The 21,382-nt window shown below is 32.0% G+C and overlaps 1 long non-coding RNA gene across 1 annotated transcript in view; it reads right to left on the bottom strand.

Moving 5' to 3' along the window:
* The window catches only part of LOC126752095 (uncharacterized), a 320,020-nt gene that overhangs the window by 75,144 nt on the left and 223,494 nt on the right, over positions 1-21,382 (bottom strand). Inside the window, exon 4 of the long non-coding RNA XR_007665957.1 lies at positions 2,635-2,678. This is a non-coding gene — a long non-coding RNA (uncharacterized LOC126752095). The remainder of the gene's footprint in view (positions 1-2,634; positions 2,679-21,382) is intronic.

Below are 21,382 nucleotides of genomic sequence, written 5' to 3'. Positions count from 1 at the left end.
AAAGATTATGTTATTTTTGCTGGGCTCTTGTTATTGTACTTGTAGCTGCAGCGTGCGCGCATATTCAAGTGACTGCGAGCTGCATGCGAGAGCTTCTATGTATGCATATACATATGTTTATATGTACGTACATAGTACATATATGAATGCATGTGCATGGAAGCTTAGGGGCGACTTTACACCGCAGTTCTGTATGGGATATGCCACTTTTCTACCCCAATCGATATTTGACATTTTTGTTTCCATTCCACATTTGGGTGCCCGCATCGTGCGCTGACTGATTCGTGCTTCCCACGCGCGCTGTTTAAGCAATCTTATCGGGTTTCAAGCATTGGATGAAGTTGGGAAAGCTGGCTGTATTCATCCCCACACTGCAACGGCTAAGTAAACCGTGAAATTAAATTGTGCAGCTTTGCTTATGCTTTTCGGAACGCGCTGTGCAACCCTGAAGTGCACTTAGCACAAAGCTGGAGTATATGAAAATATGCCAAATGTGCTTTCTATACCCCGAACAGGACGTACTAAGTTTGTTACGATGTTTGTAACAGCCAGAAAGTGAGTGACGGAGAGTCTCGCAGATTCTATAAAGTATAAATATGATGATAAAAAATGATCCGCGTAACCAGCTGAGGCAATTTAGGCATTTTCGTCTGTCCGTTCAACTGTATATATGCGAACTAGTCCCTCATATTTTGGAGATATCAATCTGAAATTCTACAAACGCTCTTTCCTTCTCAGGAAGCTGCTCACTTGTCGGAAACGCCGATATCGGACCACTATAACATATAGCTGCCATACAAACTGAACCATCAGAATGAAGATAAAGATCTCCCTATATCCTTATAGACTATAAAAAGCCCACCCGTGAAGGGTATTATAGTTTCGGAGTAGCCGATGTTCATGATTTTCTTTTTTTTTTGCGAAAAGTAAAGCGAATGTAGAAAGAAACGGTGGTTTTTCCGAGGCAATCTACTGTTCGCCAAATGTCAAAGGATCCACAGTAAGCTCCCCTTACGGGAAGCAAGCAGCACGCGAAATGAAGTTATTACTGCTGTCAATCGCGCAGCCAAAGACGATAGCATCAAGAGCAACTGTAAGCAACACGACAAAGCTCTGGCGTAATTTTTCGTCGTCAAAAAGCGTTCGTCACATACAAACTATCGTTAATTAGAACGACAACAGCCGTAGCGTGGAGCGCCGCATAGCGACTCATGCATTTCGTGGTGGCTAATGCATACAGCCGTGAAAAAAGTTACGGCCAAACGACCAAAGCAAGGTGATGCTTATCACTTACAGAGTAGTTACATGGAAAAGGAACTACAAATTTCATGAAAATTTCCCGAGCTGTGCTGTTACACTCACACACGCATTTGTGCACTTGCCTTTAGTATGTATGTATGTAATCGTGTATGCATTTCCGAAATTAGTTCAACCATCTTTTCTGCGCTGCTTTCTCGCGCAAAGACAAAATTTGTATCAGGAAATGTTAACAATGAAAATGCATGTAAATGACCCCTTGGGCAAAGACGACTCCGCTACAAGCGATGCGTGCACGTCATGTGGTGCATACAAATGAAGAATAACCGTGAATGAGTAAATAGCCTGTGTGGTATATCCATACATATGTATGTATATACATATATACCTGTCTATGATTAACTATGTATTAAGACATGGTGGACTTCTTCCAGAAAAATACTGTTACAGTTGAATATTTGACACTAATTGCAAGCACTACCGAAGCACAGTAGGCTGTTTTAAGTTAATTAGTGTAAATTTTATAACTAATATTTTTGACTATTTTAAGAATTTGGAAAAATGCCAGTTTTGTAGTATCTATTGAGAATATAAAAGAGTTAAATCCTTTTGTGAAGTTAAAGAATATTTTCCCTTATATTATTTTGAATGTACATACATATGTACATACGTATGTATGTACATATATTAGAAAGCATTTTGCGGAAATTTTAAATTTATCAGCAAATAGTTTCGAAGATATGAGTATATTTTTTTTTAGAAATTTCTTAACTTAGTGTAATCGGTTTTCAGAGTCGGAGAGGAAATTTTTTTCGAAATGGCAGAACCCATCGACTTGAATTTTTTACTCTAGCTTATTAAATATGTATATACTTCTTAGGTTCTGATCGATGGAGAAAAAATTTGTATAATAATTTATTATCTTAAGTTACTCTGAGGTGTAAACTTGTTCTCAAAAACGACTTTTTCTTTGGGAAGACGCCATTTTGTCATCAAACATTAAAATTTTAACTAGTTTTACGATTACTAGCTTTAATCATCTATTGTAATATTATTTTTTAGGTTTCTGATTCGAGATAATTTTAAAAAGACACCTTTTTTCAAAGGTGATCTCTATCAGCTAAGGGATCGAGAGAATGCAAAATTTTTAACTTTTTAAAATGAATCAACGTTTATATTAAATCTGTGTAAATGTAATTTATTTTTATTTACTACATAAAATGTCTCTTCAAGCAAAAATTCACGATAATAGCATTTTGACTTGCAAGTTGCAGAAATAGCATATTTTTTAATTATTTATTTTTTTATGATTTTGTACTGGTAAAATGTCCTTTTAAGAGTTTTTTCTTTTATTTGTTAATATTTTAATGTACTTACCATAAGGTCCTTAAATTTTTTTTCGGAATTTTTAAAATCCACAGCTGTAAATAAAAGATTAAATCCAATATAAAAGTTTTCACTTTTTGTTTTATTTAAAAATATCATTATTCAAATATTAAGATAAAAGTTTAAATAAAAATATTTTTTTTTAGTTTATTTAAAATAATTTTTTTTATATACAGGGTTGCAAATAATACATCAAAAATAATTATATTAATTTTAATTAATTTTTATTTTTTATTATTCCATATATCGGATTAAAAATTAAAAATAAATCCCGAGTTGAACATAAAAAGAAAATTTTCAACATTCCAACATCGAGATTAAAAGAAAAAATTAATACCGAGTTAAAAAAATTTTAATCTTAAGCATATATAATAATTCAATATGAATATTGAGTTTAAAAGAATGCAAATCTAAGTTTTAATCCCAAAATCGATATTAAAAAATTAATATAATTTTTTTTTCCAAAATTTTTTGAGTTGATAACTTTCTTTTTTCTTTCTTTTAAAGTTTCAAATTTAGTATCTAATATAGATGAATCAGATTCAATTACATTTTTTTTTAAATATTATTGCTGTGTTAGTTGTTTAGTGCCACTGTTCATTTTCTTCACCTACGCTTTCCAACTGTCAAAAGCAAAGAAAAACGACAACAACATCCTATGTTTACAACAGTCAAAACGCGGAAGTGCCGCTTAACATTAGTATTATTTTGTCAAGGTATACATATGTATACATATAAGTATACTATATAACTTCACAAATATTACAAGATGTGCAACCACCTAGTATGTTAAGTTGAAAACGCAGCATGCAACCCACAAATTAATAATTAGCTTCAACCCAGCACCTATAGCTTTCAAACTGACACATTATAACATAACTAGCTATAATTTTTAACTTCAAACTTCGAGATTTTTGTTTATGCCTCGAACTTTTGTTGGCAGCTTCCCCATTCATTGGATTTGTTTCTGTTTTTTAATTACGCGTTATTAAAAAGTAATTTTTCTAACATTTCCATTTCGTTTTTTTATTAGTTGTGCACTTGTTTTCGTTATTCATATGTTTGTAACTAAATATACATACATATACATATGCATGTATTTATGTATGCGCATTCTAAGCGCTTGCAAGAAATTATAGTAGAGTAGATTAATAGTAATGATAGTTTAATGCGTTATCAACAATCGCACATACACACAAATACATGGTCAGAGAAGTGGCTAGGAATCTTCGAAGCTACGTATGTAGTTTCCCATAGTTTTTGTTGAGTTTGAAGTATTTGTCAACAGTTTTGCTGCTTGATAAGCTAGTTGTGTGATATATAAAAAGTTTGTGATTGGTTATATATAAAAATACATACATATACATATTTACACAGGTACATACATACATGTGTGCAACCGGATTTTATTATATGTGAACGTGATATTGATGAGGTTTTCCGCAATAGTTATAGATTACAATACATTAGGGTGCTCTAAAAATATTTTTCCTCCCTCTTACCTTTTCAGGTACATTAGGGTGATCTAAAAAAAAATTTTTTTTTTCACTCTTACTCTCTCTAATGTAATTACTGTAATTTCAGCAAACATATGTACATACATAGGTCCTATAATGGCAGTAAGGGCTCTAATAATTTGAAATAGTTTTTTAATTATTAAATTTGTAATCAAAATATAAAGAAAATAACATTATTACTATTTTTGACTCTTAAGTGAAATTAGAAAACAAATTGTTTGACATTAAAGAGAAAATTAAAATAATTTTATAATTAGTTCTGAACTTAAGTACTTCAATAGAATTAAAAAAAATGTATTAAAGAAATACATAATTTTTTTTTTGCCAAAATTACAAAAATAAAAGAAAATATATTTTAAGAATTTTTACACTGGACTATAATTAAAATAAGAAAACGTCTTGTACATTAAAAATTATTAATTTTTATTTTTAATTTCAGTTTTGTAATTTTTGCAAAAAAAATAATGCATTTTTTAGTAAAATTGTTTTTGCTAAATTTTATTAGAGTTCTTACATTAAAAAAATTAAAATAATTTTATAATTATTTTTGAACGTACGTATGTACATATGTACATACATTTGTACATACATCAGTTAAATTTAAAAAAAATAAATTTTTTTTCGCACAATTTCAAAAATGATAAAAAGCAAAAATTTATTTTCTAAGCATTTTTACACTTGACTCGGAAGTGAAATTGAAAAAAAAAAAGATTTTTGCATTAAAAAAATATTAAAATAACTTTAATTGTTTTTGAACTTAAGTACTCCAATAAAATTTAACAAAACAAAAAAAAACATCCTAGAAAATACGTAAAAGCAAAAAATAAAAAAAAAAAACAAAAATAAATATAAAATTTAACAAAAAAAATTATACTAAAAATTCCATAATTTTTTAGTCAAAATTAATAACAAAAAAAAAAATAATATACTAAAATTTCATATTTTTAAAAGCAAAATTACAAAAAATAAAGATAAAAATTTATTTTCTGGGCATTTTTACAAAAATTATTGTAAATTTTAATCTTGTAACCAAATATTTTGAATAATACGTGTATCATTTTGTTCGTGTACTTTTTCGCCAAACAATGCAAGTTACAAGAAGCACCTAATATCTTATTTTAGTATACTTCACACTTTCTAACTCCAAGCTGAATACAATACACAGCTACAACCGCTATAACAATAGCTTATAAACAATAACCGACTAGTGGAGGCATGCACATAAATATTGACCGATGTGTTTGGCGGTAACCCCACTGGAAGTCATGGAGTCAGTTGAGGATGAATAATAGTGTCTGTGTGCTATTTGAATACGCGTGCAGCCCAAATTCGAGCTGCGTGCGCTACAGGCACAGTAAAGACATAAAAAATTACACCAAAGAAATGTTGACCAAAATCTTACGCATGCATATACATATATGTACATGCATACATACATACGTGCTATGTAGCGTTCAAAAGTGCCGGTTGCGCTTCAACAACGTGCATCCGAGCACATGCACAAGCAAACACGCTTCGTTGCACAATTCAGAATGCATTCAGCAAACTCAAGAGAAAATGTTAACACTTGGTATATTAGTTGGGGCAACAAGTCAAGTGGCATGACGAATTTGAAAATAAGTAGTTGTAAAGAAAGTGCACTGCAACTATGAATAAGCAAAAAAAAAAATAAAAACACAAAATGCGTGAAAAGTTATTGTTACTAAAATCTTGTGAGGGGGAGAGCACAAACTACAGGCAACCTAAAATAGCTGGGAGTGCAATGCATAAAGCTCCGCTTAGTTCGTTGGAAAAAGTCGGCGCTTTTGCATTTTTCTACGTGCACGTATGTTTGTACATTAATTGTAATGTTTTTTTCCGTTTGGGTACTCATTCATAACGGCATGTTTTGGTGTGCATCGGCTTTTATATACAGATTATAGTTCACATTTTGGACTAATTTATGCATTCTGTCAGAGTTATTGCGCTTAACTTACTTAGTAATTGTATGTATATATGAAGTAGATTTTTGTATAGTAATTTACAGTCTAATTATCAGAAGAGCGCTTAAATTACTTATATTAGGGTGATTCAGAAAAAAAAATCGTATAAAAAATATGAATTATAGACAATTTTTCATTATATTTAAAATAGCCATACTTATGCATATAAATAAATATACATATGTACATCTGCTAACTTTTATTTTCATATTTTGCTCTTTACAGGTAACTATCCCAGTTTAATTTTGAGGAGCTATTGTCAAATTTATGTGAGTAAGTAGAGACTTACATATATACATATATATTTATGCATATTCGAGTGGAGCGCAGACTAAATTAGTCCATAGCGCGCATCTATTGAAATTTAGCCGGTTTGCAGAAAGGTTTCCAAAAAAAGGTTCCAAAACCGGCTGTGAAGGCAGCGTTTTCGAGCCGTTCCCACGACAGTCAGGTCTACGTAACCGGAACGGACCCGGATTTTTCATCCGGACAAGGACTGCCAACTCGGCAGAATTTTGCACCTACAACAGCAACACAGCGTTTCGCGAAAAACGCATTTAAATTTTTGAGAACCGATAAAATTCAAATATATGTACATACATAAATATATACGTATATGTATGCATGTACCACCGATATTTTGAAATAAAATGGTGGTCATAACCCCTTAATGCTGTTATTTCTATGAAGTAATGCTGCATTTTTGAAAATCTGTAAATTTCCAGGCATTGAATAAAGTAGTCCGTAACTCATCAAACTGCAAGCATGTGGCAGTGTTAAATTTCATTCATTAATTAGTGAAATACTCTTACATATGTATACAAATGTACATACCTAAATGTGTCCACAAATACAGCAATAAACTCTATTGGAATTTTTTGTACACCTATAAATAACTAAAATAGTCCTTTGCTTCAGCAAATGCCAATACGAATGCTACTTCCATTAGTATTACATACACAAACACAGCTACATATATACCATAAAAAAGCAGAGTAAGAGAAAAGCATACATACATATGATATTCCTTTGCAACTGCAATTCGCAATTCAATCATTAATTCCAACGTAGGCGGCAGTTTTTTGCTATCTGTCTCCTAAACTCCACATATCTCCTCTCACTATTTCTCTCTTCTGCAGTATAACATATTTGATTACTCCACTCTTTGTTTACTATTTAGACTAGTTCGGCAGCTTTTAATTTTTTCCTTGCTTTCAAACGATTTTAATTTCATTGCATACTACTCTCATGACTTTTACTACATTCTTCTTCCATACTACGGAACTATGCAAAAAAAAAAAATGTTTAACTCTGCTGCCGTGGTTAGAGTGTGAGTGGGTGTGGCATAAAAATTGCATTTAGTTGATGAAATTTCATTTTGCTGCAGTCCATTTTATTATGCTCGCCTGAGTGCGGGAGAGTTTTAGACTTTTCAAAGTCGCCAATTGGCTGTCAAAGCGCTATGTACTAGGAATTAGCTTACCATATATACATACATACATATACAACTGTATGTACATATGAATGGATACATTCCGTTCGAAATTTTTTTTTGAAATTGTCTTTTTTCTAAAAATATTTTCACAATTTTAACTTCCTGTCTCCTTTACTTGTTTTAATATACAGTACATGTATATGCACCCATATACATGTGTACGGTATACATATGAATTATCTGTAAAATATTTCCTTTGCACCAACGATTATGCAACCATCCTTCCGTGTTTTCAACTATCTGCATATTTATTTTGCAAACTGCAACTTTTCATTGCGATTTCCTTGCAAAAAAAATCTAAAAACAAAACTATTTTCCTAGTTATTCACAACACATACATATATACATACAACTTTTTATAACGGTTTTTTAAGTGCATCCGCCCCATCCAACTGTACTTTTAAGCCAATAAATATTTTTTATGCTGCTGCAGGGGATTTATTTGCCCTAGACTGTGTTTGAAAAGGGAACAGAGTAAAATGAAGCAATATAAATACCGTTAAAATTGCTGTATTCGCTTGTAGGCGTTAACGAATTTCTCCCTACACACTACCTCTCACCCGCACCGCGTTGCCAACTTTTACCAAATGCAAATTCTATGCATATGTGCAATAGGGAAGCGAATGGTTATATTTGCAGGGAGATATCAGAGTTCTGGGTACTACAGGAAATTGTGCAATATTCATGTGTATTGAGCGATTGTGCACGGCTAACATGATATGCATGTAGCTGAAATTTGTACCATCGCAATTTTTTTCTTTAATGCAAAACTATCCTTGATAATATATAGATACAGAATTTTTGGTAATATTGCGGCAACTATAGTTTTAGAACAGATAAGTAGAGGTTGCAATTTAAATTTAATTTAAATTTTTTTGTGAAAAATATCTTAACTTTCCATCATATGGTAAACATATGTATTAGATTTTACGAATGTTTCACCAATATTTTATGATATGGTGCTTGAAAATCGTCAGACAAGTGTTAGAGAGATGGCAAGAGAGCTAAACATCTCTCGCGAGTCTGTTCGAATGATTTTGGTGGATATTTTGGGTATAAAACTCGTTTTTGTTCGACTCGTCCAGATAGAGATGATTTTTTTTCAAATGCTTGATGCTCAAATTTCGATCCCCCATTCATGGATAGCATTATAATTGCCGATGAGACATGGGTTCATGAGTTTGATATGCAAACAAGTCCAAGATCATCGGAATTAAGAGAAAATCTCAAAAATCAATGTGATGCTCATTTTTTTCGATATTTGTGGTTTGGTGCATCATGAATTTGTTCCGGAAGGACAGACGGTTAATATGTAGTTCTATGTGGCCGTATTGAGGCGTTTGCGTGAGAATATCCGTCGAAAACGGTCGGAATTGTGGAAGAACAATTCATGAATTTTCAGGATGATAATGCACCATCGCATTGAACCACGATTGTGACCGAATTTAAAGCCAAAAACGTAATAATACAATCGATCAACCACCGATTCGCCAGATTTGGTTCCGTGTGATTTTTTCTTGTTCCCCAAACTGAAATTGGTGTTCCGTGGAACCCGTTTACAGTCAATCGAAGAGAAAAAACAAATTTTGAATTTTGTGATAGGCTATAGTGCTTTAAGTAATTGAAGGATTAATTTCCAAAATTATATTAGTATTTTGAAAATGAAAAGATGAATATTTTTTTCAAAAACCTCGAAGACAATTTTACTAAACGTAAAAATAAAATAAATCATGAAAAAATAAAATTACGAAAAGATTTTGTTAAGTCAATATTCAAAGAACACAGAAAAAATAATATCACAGACATTTTAAATTCTTTAAAAAAAAGATACGGACCCTAAATATGCTTAGCTTTTCAAAAAAGGCACCACATCAATTGTTTAAACCGTTAGCAGCTTTATTGCATCTATGAGCAAGCGCCACCACCTTTCTAATTGGCTCAACGACAGCATTGTGCAACTTCTAGAGTTAACACAGACATTGATTTACTCTATTTTTTGTTCGCTTTAATACCGAATTGACTCTTGAGCGCCTCACCCTATGAATCTTTCACTTTTCAATGCCAATCACTGCCGGTTTTCTAAAATACTATGTATTTTCCTCAGCTAATAAACTCGTGGCCCCATTCTACTTGATTCGCCTGCATTTTTCATTATTGAAACGAATTCCATTCATTTCCTTAACGTTTGTGATTTCCTATCTGCCAGACGGTTGCAACACAATGCGGCGACATAGGCCATCGCAAAGTGGACAAACAGACAAATAGCAAGACAAATACAAATACGAAAATTGAAAACAGGAGCAAAAGCGTCAATTTCGCAATGTTTGACCACAGCAGTGGGGAGTATAGCGTAGACAATGGTGAATTTGTGCGGAGGGAAAGTACCAAAGCTGGGTTCCACTTCGCACGGGTTGGATGAGGTTGTAATAGAGAAGAAATGAGAAAATTGATTTTTTTGATTGCATTTACTCATATATGTATGTACATATGTATATTTTTTAGGGACCAACCGAACGTAACACAAAACTAAGAGCGAAATCACAGAAATATTTTTTCTGGATCTATAGTATATGATCTTACAATTAAGCAGAGAGCAATGGAAATCATTATATTAGGCAAATAGGCTAGATTATATCGATTTCATTCATTTCGCCTTTAGAACACATGGGATCGCTCTAAAATCTTTGGATTGAGTATATGGTGGAGGCGAGGGGTACGAGTAATATTGAACCAATTATTTAGCACTAGACCAGAATAGTATCATTAAAATTTGCACTACTAAATTTCTTTCTTAAGTCATATTTTCAGCATAAAGTAAGTTAGAGGTACTAAGGGTTTGAAAATCGATAAATGGGGTCTTGAAAAAGTAAAATACATTTTTAAAAAACAGATCACTTTTTTGAGAAGTGTTATACGGATATCATAACTGCTGTAAAGTAAAGCAGCTAGTTTTGTGCTATATGGAAAGTAGGCGTGGTTGTAGGGCAATTACACCCATTTTCACAATATAAGATAGGAATTTCAAGTTAGCAATATGCACGAAATTTTGTTGAAATTGGTGGAGTCATGCCTGAGATAAGGTATTTTACCTGAAGGAGGGCGGTGAATGATCTTAAATAAAAATCCAAAAGCAAAACAAAAAGCAAAGAAATAAATTAGTTAGTTTGAATAGGCCCAGAAGTTACAATAAAAAATAAGTCAATGGCAGCATTTGCACCATAAGTGCCAAAGACATTACTACAATAAAAACAATAAGAATAGCTAAAATGCACCAAACAGCCTTGCGATGAAGCAAAAAAGCCATCAAAGCAGAAATTACAAACAACAACCAACTACTATAATCTGTTTATATCATAAATATACATACATACATATATACAATACTCACACAGCAGATAGTTTTGCTGCTGAAAACTCTGTGGAGTCAGCACGGCAAACAGCGAGGCTGAAACTCAGCAAGCTGTGCAGCTACAAACAATATACTCTTGTTGTATGAAACAAACATGCAAAAGCCTAGCATTTGCAGCGTCTGCAAGTATTTTGCAACATTTTAGCTATACATACATATACATATTTTCCATTTCATAAGTTTACACAACGTAGAGACAAGCTGTTGCAGTTACACTGCAAAATCAAGTAACCCACCGCCCACCACCCACCGCACGATTGCGCGCCAGCAAACATAATACTACGAAGGATGTTATTTTTGCACCCGAACGGGGAAAGAGAGAGGAGAGCGAGTGGTAGCGATGAACATACGGTACCATGCAAAACGGGTGGTGAGAGTGAGCGTGACATGCGCCACTGCACAAATCAAACCTAACAAGGAGCAGCTTACGAGTGAGGTGGGTGGTACCAACTACCTAAAGAGTACACACTTTTCACAGACGCGTGAGTGTGAGTGGCGTGGTGTGTTTGTGAAGTGCAGACATGTCTGCAGTGCAGTGGCGGCACACGAAGCGCATTCGTTGCCGTTGGCGCGCAGCGGAGTGCAAGCGCACTGAAACATACATACATACGTAATGGGTGGTGGGCAGTGGGTGAGAGAGAGTATTTGGTATGTGAGGTACCGAAAAATTTGGAATCGGTTGAAAATAAATTTTAATTTTTTTTGTTGATGTATCTAAATTGAGTGTATGCGGTAAAAATGTTTTTATCGTTAACGGTATGTTTGTAGACGCGTCGGATGAGAATCGTGAAGTTATACAATAAATGCAATGTTAGCGGGCATAATCGCCATGTAGAAATTGCAACAATAACGGTAGTCATAAATAATGTTTGTCGCTCTTATAACTGATAGCTTTCTATGTACATACATATGTATGTATGTTTGTGTATATGTACATATGTACATATGTATGTACATACATATATTTATATATTTGGGGTTAAGGGAACTTTCACTTTTCGAATATTGTTTACCTCATTTATTAGGAGTAATCAGAACTCCGGCTATAATACCCTTCAAAGGTGCATTTCGTATGGCATAAAGGTTATATGCTAAGAGATCCGATCTAAACAATTATATAATATATTTTAGTGATGTTTGGGAAGGTAATCTATGTTAAACTTCTAGAAGATACACATATGTACATACATACATACATATGTATATCATCTCAAAGTGATCCAATATCAAAATGAGCAGTGTTTTTGAGGGAAAAGAACGTAGGTAGAATTTCGGAACCGTATTTTCGACGCTGAGGACTAGTCCCGCATATATACAGCTGGAAAAAATTATTAAAACCACAAAAAAAAAAATATTTCAATCTAGTTTTCATTTCCAATATGTTATTTTTAATACCTTAAATAGATTTTTTTTTCATTTAAATGGAGTTAACTGTATTTTAAAAAGAAAACAAAGAAAATTTCAATTCAATTACGTACATAAAAACAAGCTCACACACACTCGCATGTGCATAAACCGACAACCCCTCGAAGTATGCAACACTAAGCGCAATATTGCCACTTTGTATGTTAATAATTTAACTGATACGGTAAAGACTCGCAACGAAAAGTGCGACAAATGACAAAGTAAAGGTCTACGGTCAACAACAATAACAACACAATATGTGTGTATGACCTAAACGACAAAAAGGCAACTACAAGTGGCATTCAAAAGCAAAGCAGTTAAAGGCGAAATGAATGCAAATATATATGTAGACAATATAGATGCATGTGCACAGTATACATACACATACGTATTTATATGGAAAGTGTGGCTTTCACATGCAAATTCAAAGTGTAAACACAATGGCTACGACAGACTGCAGCGGCACGACAGTGAACTGAAAACGTCGTTGTTCATCTTACTACATGTACATTTTGAGAAGCAACAACAACACAATGGCCGGCATGTACACAAAACAACGCAGTTGTCCATTTTGCATGTACACAATTTCGTTGTGGCCATACTAATACCTTTCACTTCAATGAAATTTTAATATTTTGTTCAAAGTGAAATTTTTTATGCAAAAAATAAGTATATAGGTAAATATTTTTGCTTTAAATTATCACTTGTTATTACAAATGGTATAATAGAGCTATAATATAGCTATTTTATGCTTTTATTTGTAAAATAACATCAAGTTTGTTAGAGCTGTGAATAATTTTACATTTTACATATTAGTGGCATCACCACTCTACCTCCTCTTTCTATCTTCCATTCTACTGTCAACTCTACTGTCGTCGTACTGTCGTTGGCAAAAATAGGAGCAAATTGAAGTTAGCGAGAACGACAACTGTCGGCCTGCAGTCGTGTAGTCGTGCAGCTGTCAAAATAACACTGCCCATAAGAACGTGTGTATTTTAATATTTGACAGATGTAGTTTGCAGTCTGTCGTAGCCATTGTGTTTACACTTTCAGAGTGAAGCAATGCTACAACCCGCATGCTTTTTAGCCTCAGCCACAGTCGCAGCCAAACTGTACATGAGGGTTGCTTGTTTGGTAAATGTTGCTGCATTTTGGGTGAGCGCAAGCTGGATTGTACGAGCGAGTGAATACCAAAAGTTGGAAAATGCAAGAAAAAATGCTCTATATGATGAAAATATAGGAAGAAGGCAGCAATGCCTCCAATGTAGTTGCTGTTGTGAAAAAGCCTTTAGTTGCAAGTATGTATGTATGTACATATATGACATGTCAGAGTATTCGGTGGAGGTTGTGTAAAGCTGCTGCTACAAACTCGTCCCATTTACAAGTTGCTGTGAGCGTTGTGCTAGTGTATTGAATGGCACTGCGCCAATAGAGATAAAATATTTTAATTTGTTTTTGCCTGCATTTCACTGGTTTATCTAAGCCACTTTATTTTTTCGTAGCTTGCGGAGTGCTGGAAATGTCGTAGTAGTGTTGTTAAGATGGGTGAGAGTTTGAAAAAATTTATATTAATTAAAAATTGTTATATAATAGTAATTAATAATAAGGTAAAAATAATTAAAATTAGAGTTATAATAAAAAATAATACAAATAATTTGTTATAATTATAAAAATTAAAAAATCATTATAATAAATAATTTTTATTGCAATAATAATTAAAAACAACAGTAATAATAAAATAAAATATTAATAGTAATAATTAAAAATTAAGATTAATTTAAAAATTTTATATATGTACATATTAGTAATTAATATCAATAATTAAAAATAATTAATAATAATAAAAATGAAATTAATGATAAAACGTAATAAGGATAATTTGTAATAATTATAAAAATTAAAAAATCGTAATAATAATAATTAATAATTTTTAATTACAATTGTAATTAAAAACAACAGTAATAATAATAATTAGAAATAATAAATAATAACAATTAAAAACAATAGTAATAATTAATAATAATAATAACACCAGTCAACACCATTTTTGATTCTGCATGTTAACTTTCAGTTTCTCCTACACCAAAAATAAAAGATTTTTTATTAAATTTTGCTTTTGTAGAGTTTTTTCGTATTTCTTTTATGTTCGTATAAGCTCTCTCGTATTAAATCGCAAATGTAAAAGCAAACTTTAAAATATAAAAGTAAAAATTACAGTGTTTTTCAATGTAAAAAATCAGAATTTGAGCAGAAAACAGAAATCTTAAAAAAAAATTTGTTAACTAGTGTAATCAAAGATAAAATGAAATAATTTTTGTTGTTGACCGGTGTTCAAAGATTGAACAAAAAAATTTTTGTTGACCAGTGTAATCGAAGATATAACAAAAAAAATTTTCAAAGAAAAACAAAAAAAAGGTTCTGTTGACCGGTGTAATCAAAGATGAAATTTATTTGTTTTTTGACCAGTGTAATTAAAGAAGTAAGAAAATTTTCTTTCGCATTGAAAATTTATACCATAAAAATTCCAACATACATACATATGTACATATATGGGTATTCTTAAAGTAGAACAGCTTTAAATGACACATGACTTTAAATTACAAATTTCATACAAAAAAATAGCAAGTTACTGTTTGTTTTAATTTTAACGCAGTTTTATAAATATATGTCAGACATTTACATAATATTTATGTATGTATGTACATACACAAACACGAATATATTAAAATATATGTATCTTCTGTTGCACTTGCCACATTCCACTTGCTGCATATTTATTATGCGCGCCTTAATTCAGTTAACCATAAAGTCAAAATGAATTTGCAGCCATTTTTCACTCGGATGCATTGTTTTTGCCAACTTTTTTGTTTAGTTTCCTTAACTCCCAAACTTTTTGCTGATTCCAAAAAGCACTTTGCTTCGCCGGCAATGGAGCCGTCTTCAACCATTTGCGCTTTGCAAACAAAAACAAACACTCACGCCCTCAAGCCGAGGTCTCCCTGTGCTTTGTACGGTTACAATTTATAGATTAGAGATTTTTCGGGAAATACAAAAATTCAAACCAACGTACATAGTTATACATATGTACATATGTATGTATATGTTTACAGCATTTTTATATGGTAACGGAGCACAGTTTGCTTGCATTTCTGTTGAATTTACATATGCGCATGTATGCATATAATTTTCTTAACCGAGCATTTTATTCACTTTTTCGGCGTAATCGCTTTGTTGTTTTTTGCATTCGTAATAACTTGAGTTATTTCGTTCTTATGTGCTTGCATGTGTGTGTGTTTGTTTTATTTATCTTCAATTTGAGCATTTATTTGCTTTGCTATTGCTGCAACTGCAAATAATAAAAACAATTTGCCTTTTACGCCAGCCGAATTTCGTATTTTTGCAGTTTTCTTTTGTTTCGCGTTGTTGCTGCATTTTTGCCCATTTTTTTCGCTCTCTTTTTTTATTACTTATTGCTTGCACTTGAAAAGTGTGTCTATGTATTGTTATATATGTATATTGTATGAATTTCTGTTCATACACCTACATACATATTGCAGATAAAAGTATTTTCGTGCTTTTGCACTTTGTTTATTTGTTTGCGGTTGCAAATGCAGTAGACATTAAATTTTCGCAGTCACAAATTTAACAATGGGTTGGTCAGGGGGTAAAATGTGCAAAGAGTGTGTACCGCATCAGTTAGCTAGCAAGTCAAGCATTTGTTTTCGGGTGTATTTGGTAAAGTGCCGAAAGGGTGGCATTGTCGCGTAATAAACCCAAATTTTCGGAAAGCTTTTGGAATGGTTGGAAACTTTTTGTTTTTTTTTCTTAAGCCGTTTAAGGAGGAAAACATTAGGCGATATTTGAGGGCTTGTGAAAAGATGAAATTTGAGCGCTTGAAAGAAAAACATATGTATTGATAAGTTTTTGATAATATTATCTTAAAATTGAAGTTGATCCAGGAAAAAGTTTCGGGTATTTTAGGAAGGAAAATATATTTTTAGGTGAAGATTGAGAGTTTTTGAGGGAATGATTTGAGATCTTGAAGGACTAACGAATGTGTAGATATTTGAGAAAGTTCTCCAAAAATTTTAAGTTGATCCGTCAAATAGTTTCGGATATTTTAGGAAAGAAAATATATTTTTAGGTGAAGATTGAAAGTTTTTGAAAGTATGAAATTTAAGAAAGAATGACGTATAGGTATATTGATAATTATTTGATAATATTCTCTTAAAATTTTAATTGTATCCGGAGAATAGTTTCGGATATTCCAATATGGGACGCAGATAGATATGAGCGGTTCCCAAAATTTTAAACGCGTTTTACAAACCCTGTTTTTAGAGTCGGAAAAATGTCTCCGAAATGGCTGAACCGGTGAATTTTTCAAAAGAACATCTTAGATATACATGTTTATGTTGTAATGATCGAAGGAATAAGGATTTCTATTTTTAAGACACTGTCAAGTGTTTTGTAATTTTTTTTTTGGAAAGCCGCTATTTGGTCAAAAATCAAAACTTTTAAAAGAGCTTCGATCACTATTTGTATTCATATAATGAAATAATAATTTTTTTCGGTTTTTGGATTTGAATTTAAAGCAGAAAAACCTTCCTGACATCCATGCATCTATTTTCGGGAGCCGTTCTCTTTGGACTACACGAGCAGAGGTGTCCAGTTTTTTTTGAAATCTTTTGCTGATTATTAAAGTACATAAAATTCATTAATGCGTAATTTTTTGTTCGTTATTAAATAAAAAGTCGCTTTAAAACGATTTTTATTGACGTGGAAGTGGATATAACCCCTTAACACGCATGTAATTATTTTTTTTTGCAATAGAAATTCATTTTGTGCACAGACGACGCTTAAAACTATACTTTACCACGTTAAAATACGTTATTATATCGAAGAAATGGGTGAACTCTAACAGTATAAATGCGCGAAATAATATTGTTGAACCGTATCTTACTAATTTATATGCAATAGAAATTCACTTGGTCCACATTTGACGCATAAATCTATACTTCACCACGTTAAAGTCCGTTATGACCTAAAAATATGCGTGAACTGGTAACAGTTTAAATGCGTGAAATAATATTGTGGATCCCGGTTTTTTCCATATAAATAAATAGCTAGTAGGTTCATAAAAAAACTGAGCTAAACTTCGCCATTTTTATGATCACAACAAATAACGCCTAAAACTATACTTCAGTAAAAAATTTGGGACCTTGAATTCAAGCGAAGAAATTTAGACAAAATTTCGATTGTAACTATAGAACCATTATTTTTTGCATCAAAAATAAGAAAGCATTAGTTTTCATTTTGAAAAAAAAGCTAACTTTATTATTTATTTTTTCTCAGTTTGCATAAATATAAATTCTTGAAAACTAAAACTTGCACTCAAACCAAAGCAAAACTATCGCAACCGGAAATGGAAAAAGTTACTGCTGCAATTGAGACGATAATCATCTGCTAAAAAGTATATAAAAAGCGAGTACACAATGCAGTCAAATAAATAACTTTCATTTTCAAACGTGAATAAAGTCAAAGCTATAAAAGAAATTGCAAAAACAGGATAACAATATAAACACACACACATACATACATATATCTAATACATACATATATTATGTATGTACGTACCTCCTTTAGAAAGGAGTAGAACAAGTAGCGGCGGCAAGAACACGTCGCACAAGTTGCAGAAGTGGCTGGTTTTGAGTCAACTGCGCTGTGTCATGCAAACTTTTGGCCCGTCGCGGTTGTTATAACCCCATACATATGTATGTAGTTATAACTGTTGTTGTGCTATTGTATTTACTGCCGTTAGTAATTTTGCTAGTGCATGCCATATTTGTATTCACAGCGCAGCAATGCAGATGCGTCATAGCGTCAGCGTTTTTTCGACAAAACTAAAAAGTAAAAGTTATTCGCCGAAAAAAAAAACGAAACGAACAACACGTGGTCGTGCGACAAATGCATATAGCCACATACATACATATTTATATGAATGCAGACGTGTGCAAGGCTGTGACAGTGAAGACGAGTCAAAGCAGCATTTTGTGCCATTTGAAGTACACACAGCCATACCTCAGTCTAAGTTGGTAGAGGTTGTAGACAGACAGTCAAGCTTTCGTGCTGCCACATCATTTTTGGTTTTTTGTTTTGATGAAGGCGTTGCGACCGTCAATTTTTCTTATTGTCGTTCATCACTGCTGTTTGCTTGTCCTTTTCATATAAATTTAGCAAAGTGTTGCCGTTTGTACGTTGTATGTATGTATGTATGTGTATGTACTACTCAGACAGTCAAATTGGCGCGAGTTTGGCGGGTGTACATGCAACATTTTTACACCCATTTCACTGCCAATGACACTTGACAACGTGCAACACCCATACATAAAGCACATAAAGTACTTTTATAACCTCATCAACAATTTGGCAGTATTTTGCAATTTTTCACCAAATGGCGTAAATATATTTTGCAAAAAGAAAATATATTTGAACGATAAAAATGAGGTTTTTGTATGGAAAACTTTTCTGTTTGACAAGATATGTTCACCAAATTTGGTTGGGATTATTATCCAAGACAGCGCCCCATATATCCGAACTAATCATTCAGATCGAACGACTATAGCATATAGCCCCCATACAAATTGAACTATCAAAATCAAGTTCTTGTATAGATAGGTAACTTTTTTGTTTGACAAGATACATACATATATTCACGAAATTTGATAGAGATTATTGTCTAAAACAGCGCCACAATCTAAGAACTAATTATTCAAATCAGACCACTATATCATATAGTTGCCATACAAACTGACTAATCAAAATGATATGCACGTTTCTTTTTATAACTTTCTATGCCATATAAAATGCACATGTGAAGGGTATTATAGCTTCGAAGCCGTCGAAGTTAAGGTTTCTTCTTCTCTTATTAAGATTAGTTACACATCTATTAGATGAAATAAAGCTTAATAGCACTTTGGAAAATATTAAAAATAGAATGAATAGGAAATCTTAGCATTATTTATAAAAAAAAATAAATTAATTATACCCAAAAGCTACAAAAAAATATTAAAACAAAATTATACAAACTATATTTTGTAGAAATAAGTAAAAATATATGTAGACATAAATATATACAAAACTGTGTATCAAAACAAATGCGAAAAATACTCCAGATATTATGCGCGGCATTAACAAAATACTCATAAATCCAATACAACCTGTAACATTTTCCTAGCAGCGACCCACAAAGGCGCTAACATTTGCACTTGGTGCGTATTCGCTTTATATATGCATACAAATATATAGATATGTATATGTACAAACATATATTTAATATGCAGAGTAAAAGTGTAGGAAATCTAAAGAAAGGAACACGAAATGAATTACAATATAAACAGCAACTGCTACGGTTTATTACCATTTTTATTGTTATTTTCTTTTACTTTATCATTGAGTATCTTGTACAACTCAAATACATAATCATTTATTTTATATGTATGCATGCTTGCTGCTAGCGACAACACCATCGCCAGCTCATAACCATCCAAGCAGCATTGACAGCCACTTCGGCAGAGCCCATCGTCGGTGTAAGCGTCATCGTCGTTACTGTCTCAAGTTCAAGTTCAAGATAAAAATTTATTTCATTTCATTCACTTCTTTTTATATCGTTTTCTGTTTTTTTTTTTACTTTATTTTATTTCATTTACTTTTGCTGTACTATATTCGTATGAATATGGTTATGTACATATGCATATACTTATGTATGTTTAAGAAAGTAAATATGAGTATTAAAGTATGTGTGCCTGTTTTGGGCTGCTGCAATCATTCAGCCCGGCGCTAAGAGCTGCAACACAAAAGACTGAATGAACACACGAGACGTATGACGTTCATAAAAAGAAGTTTTTATGAGAAAATGTGGAATACATACATACATACTTATGAATATATAAAAATATATGAATAAACAGATTTGAACTTTAATTTGCCCGATTTTACCTTTACAGGTTTTCTAAAGGAAGTGAATTGTACAAACTTATGTTCTATGCATTTAGGGTTTCAAATAGTGCATTAGCAAGATAATTGAACTAACCTTTAAATTATTTGTTTTTTATTTTTTAATTCCGAAAATCTTAACCGAAATCATTTTTTAAATTTCTAATCTCAAATACCGGACTGAAAAATTAAAAATGTATTTTTAACCTTAAAAATTTGATTAAAAATTAAAAAAATAAAATTTTTATACCAAATATTGGGATTGAAAAATTAAAAAAAAAATATTAATTTAAGTTAAGTGAAAAAAATTTATTTCAAACCGCAGAAATACCCATAATTGAAAATCTCGGATTTCAAAAATTACAAAAAAAAAACATTTTCAACACCTTCATTTTCCTCGGTCGAAAGACTTTTTTGTAATGTTTAGAAAACGCTTAATTTGAAACGCAAATATTGATTATATTTTTTGATTGTGTTTATACTTGCAACGTATACTCGAGATCAAAATTGATCCGGACTGGTTCATATATGCTAAACTGTAAGCGCTATAACCGAATCGATAAACAATTTCTTAGGTTGGTACAACTTTTCTGTTAGAGAGTGGTTTATGTAGACCAGTCCGGGTCAACTTTGATCTTGGGCGTAAAATTTAAATAGGTTTCGAAGATTTTTTAAATAATACTTTTATTTATTAATGTATGTTACACTATTTTTGTACATTGCTATTAAACATATTTGGTATATTCTTAAATTTTTATAAAGAAATGTTAATTAAAATTTCATGTGCAGAAAAAATAAACTAATTTGTTTTTATTTCTCCATTTCTTCAGGTATGTTTGGAACAAAAATTTCTACCGTCTACGACTTATGTACATATGTATGTATTATACATAATCCTTAAAAACACATGCTTTCGTAAGTACCTCATTTAGATAGTTAG

This window comes from Bactrocera neohumeralis, chromosome 3 (genome assembly GCF_024586455.1).
Source record: "Bactrocera neohumeralis isolate Rockhampton chromosome 3, APGP_CSIRO_Bneo_wtdbg2-racon-allhic-juicebox.fasta_v2, whole genome shotgun sequence".
NCBI lineage: Eukaryota > Metazoa > Arthropoda > Insecta > Diptera > Tephritidae > Bactrocera > Bactrocera neohumeralis.
Note: the sequence above shows the minus strand (reverse complement) of the source record. Positions and strands in the feature narration are given on the sequence as shown.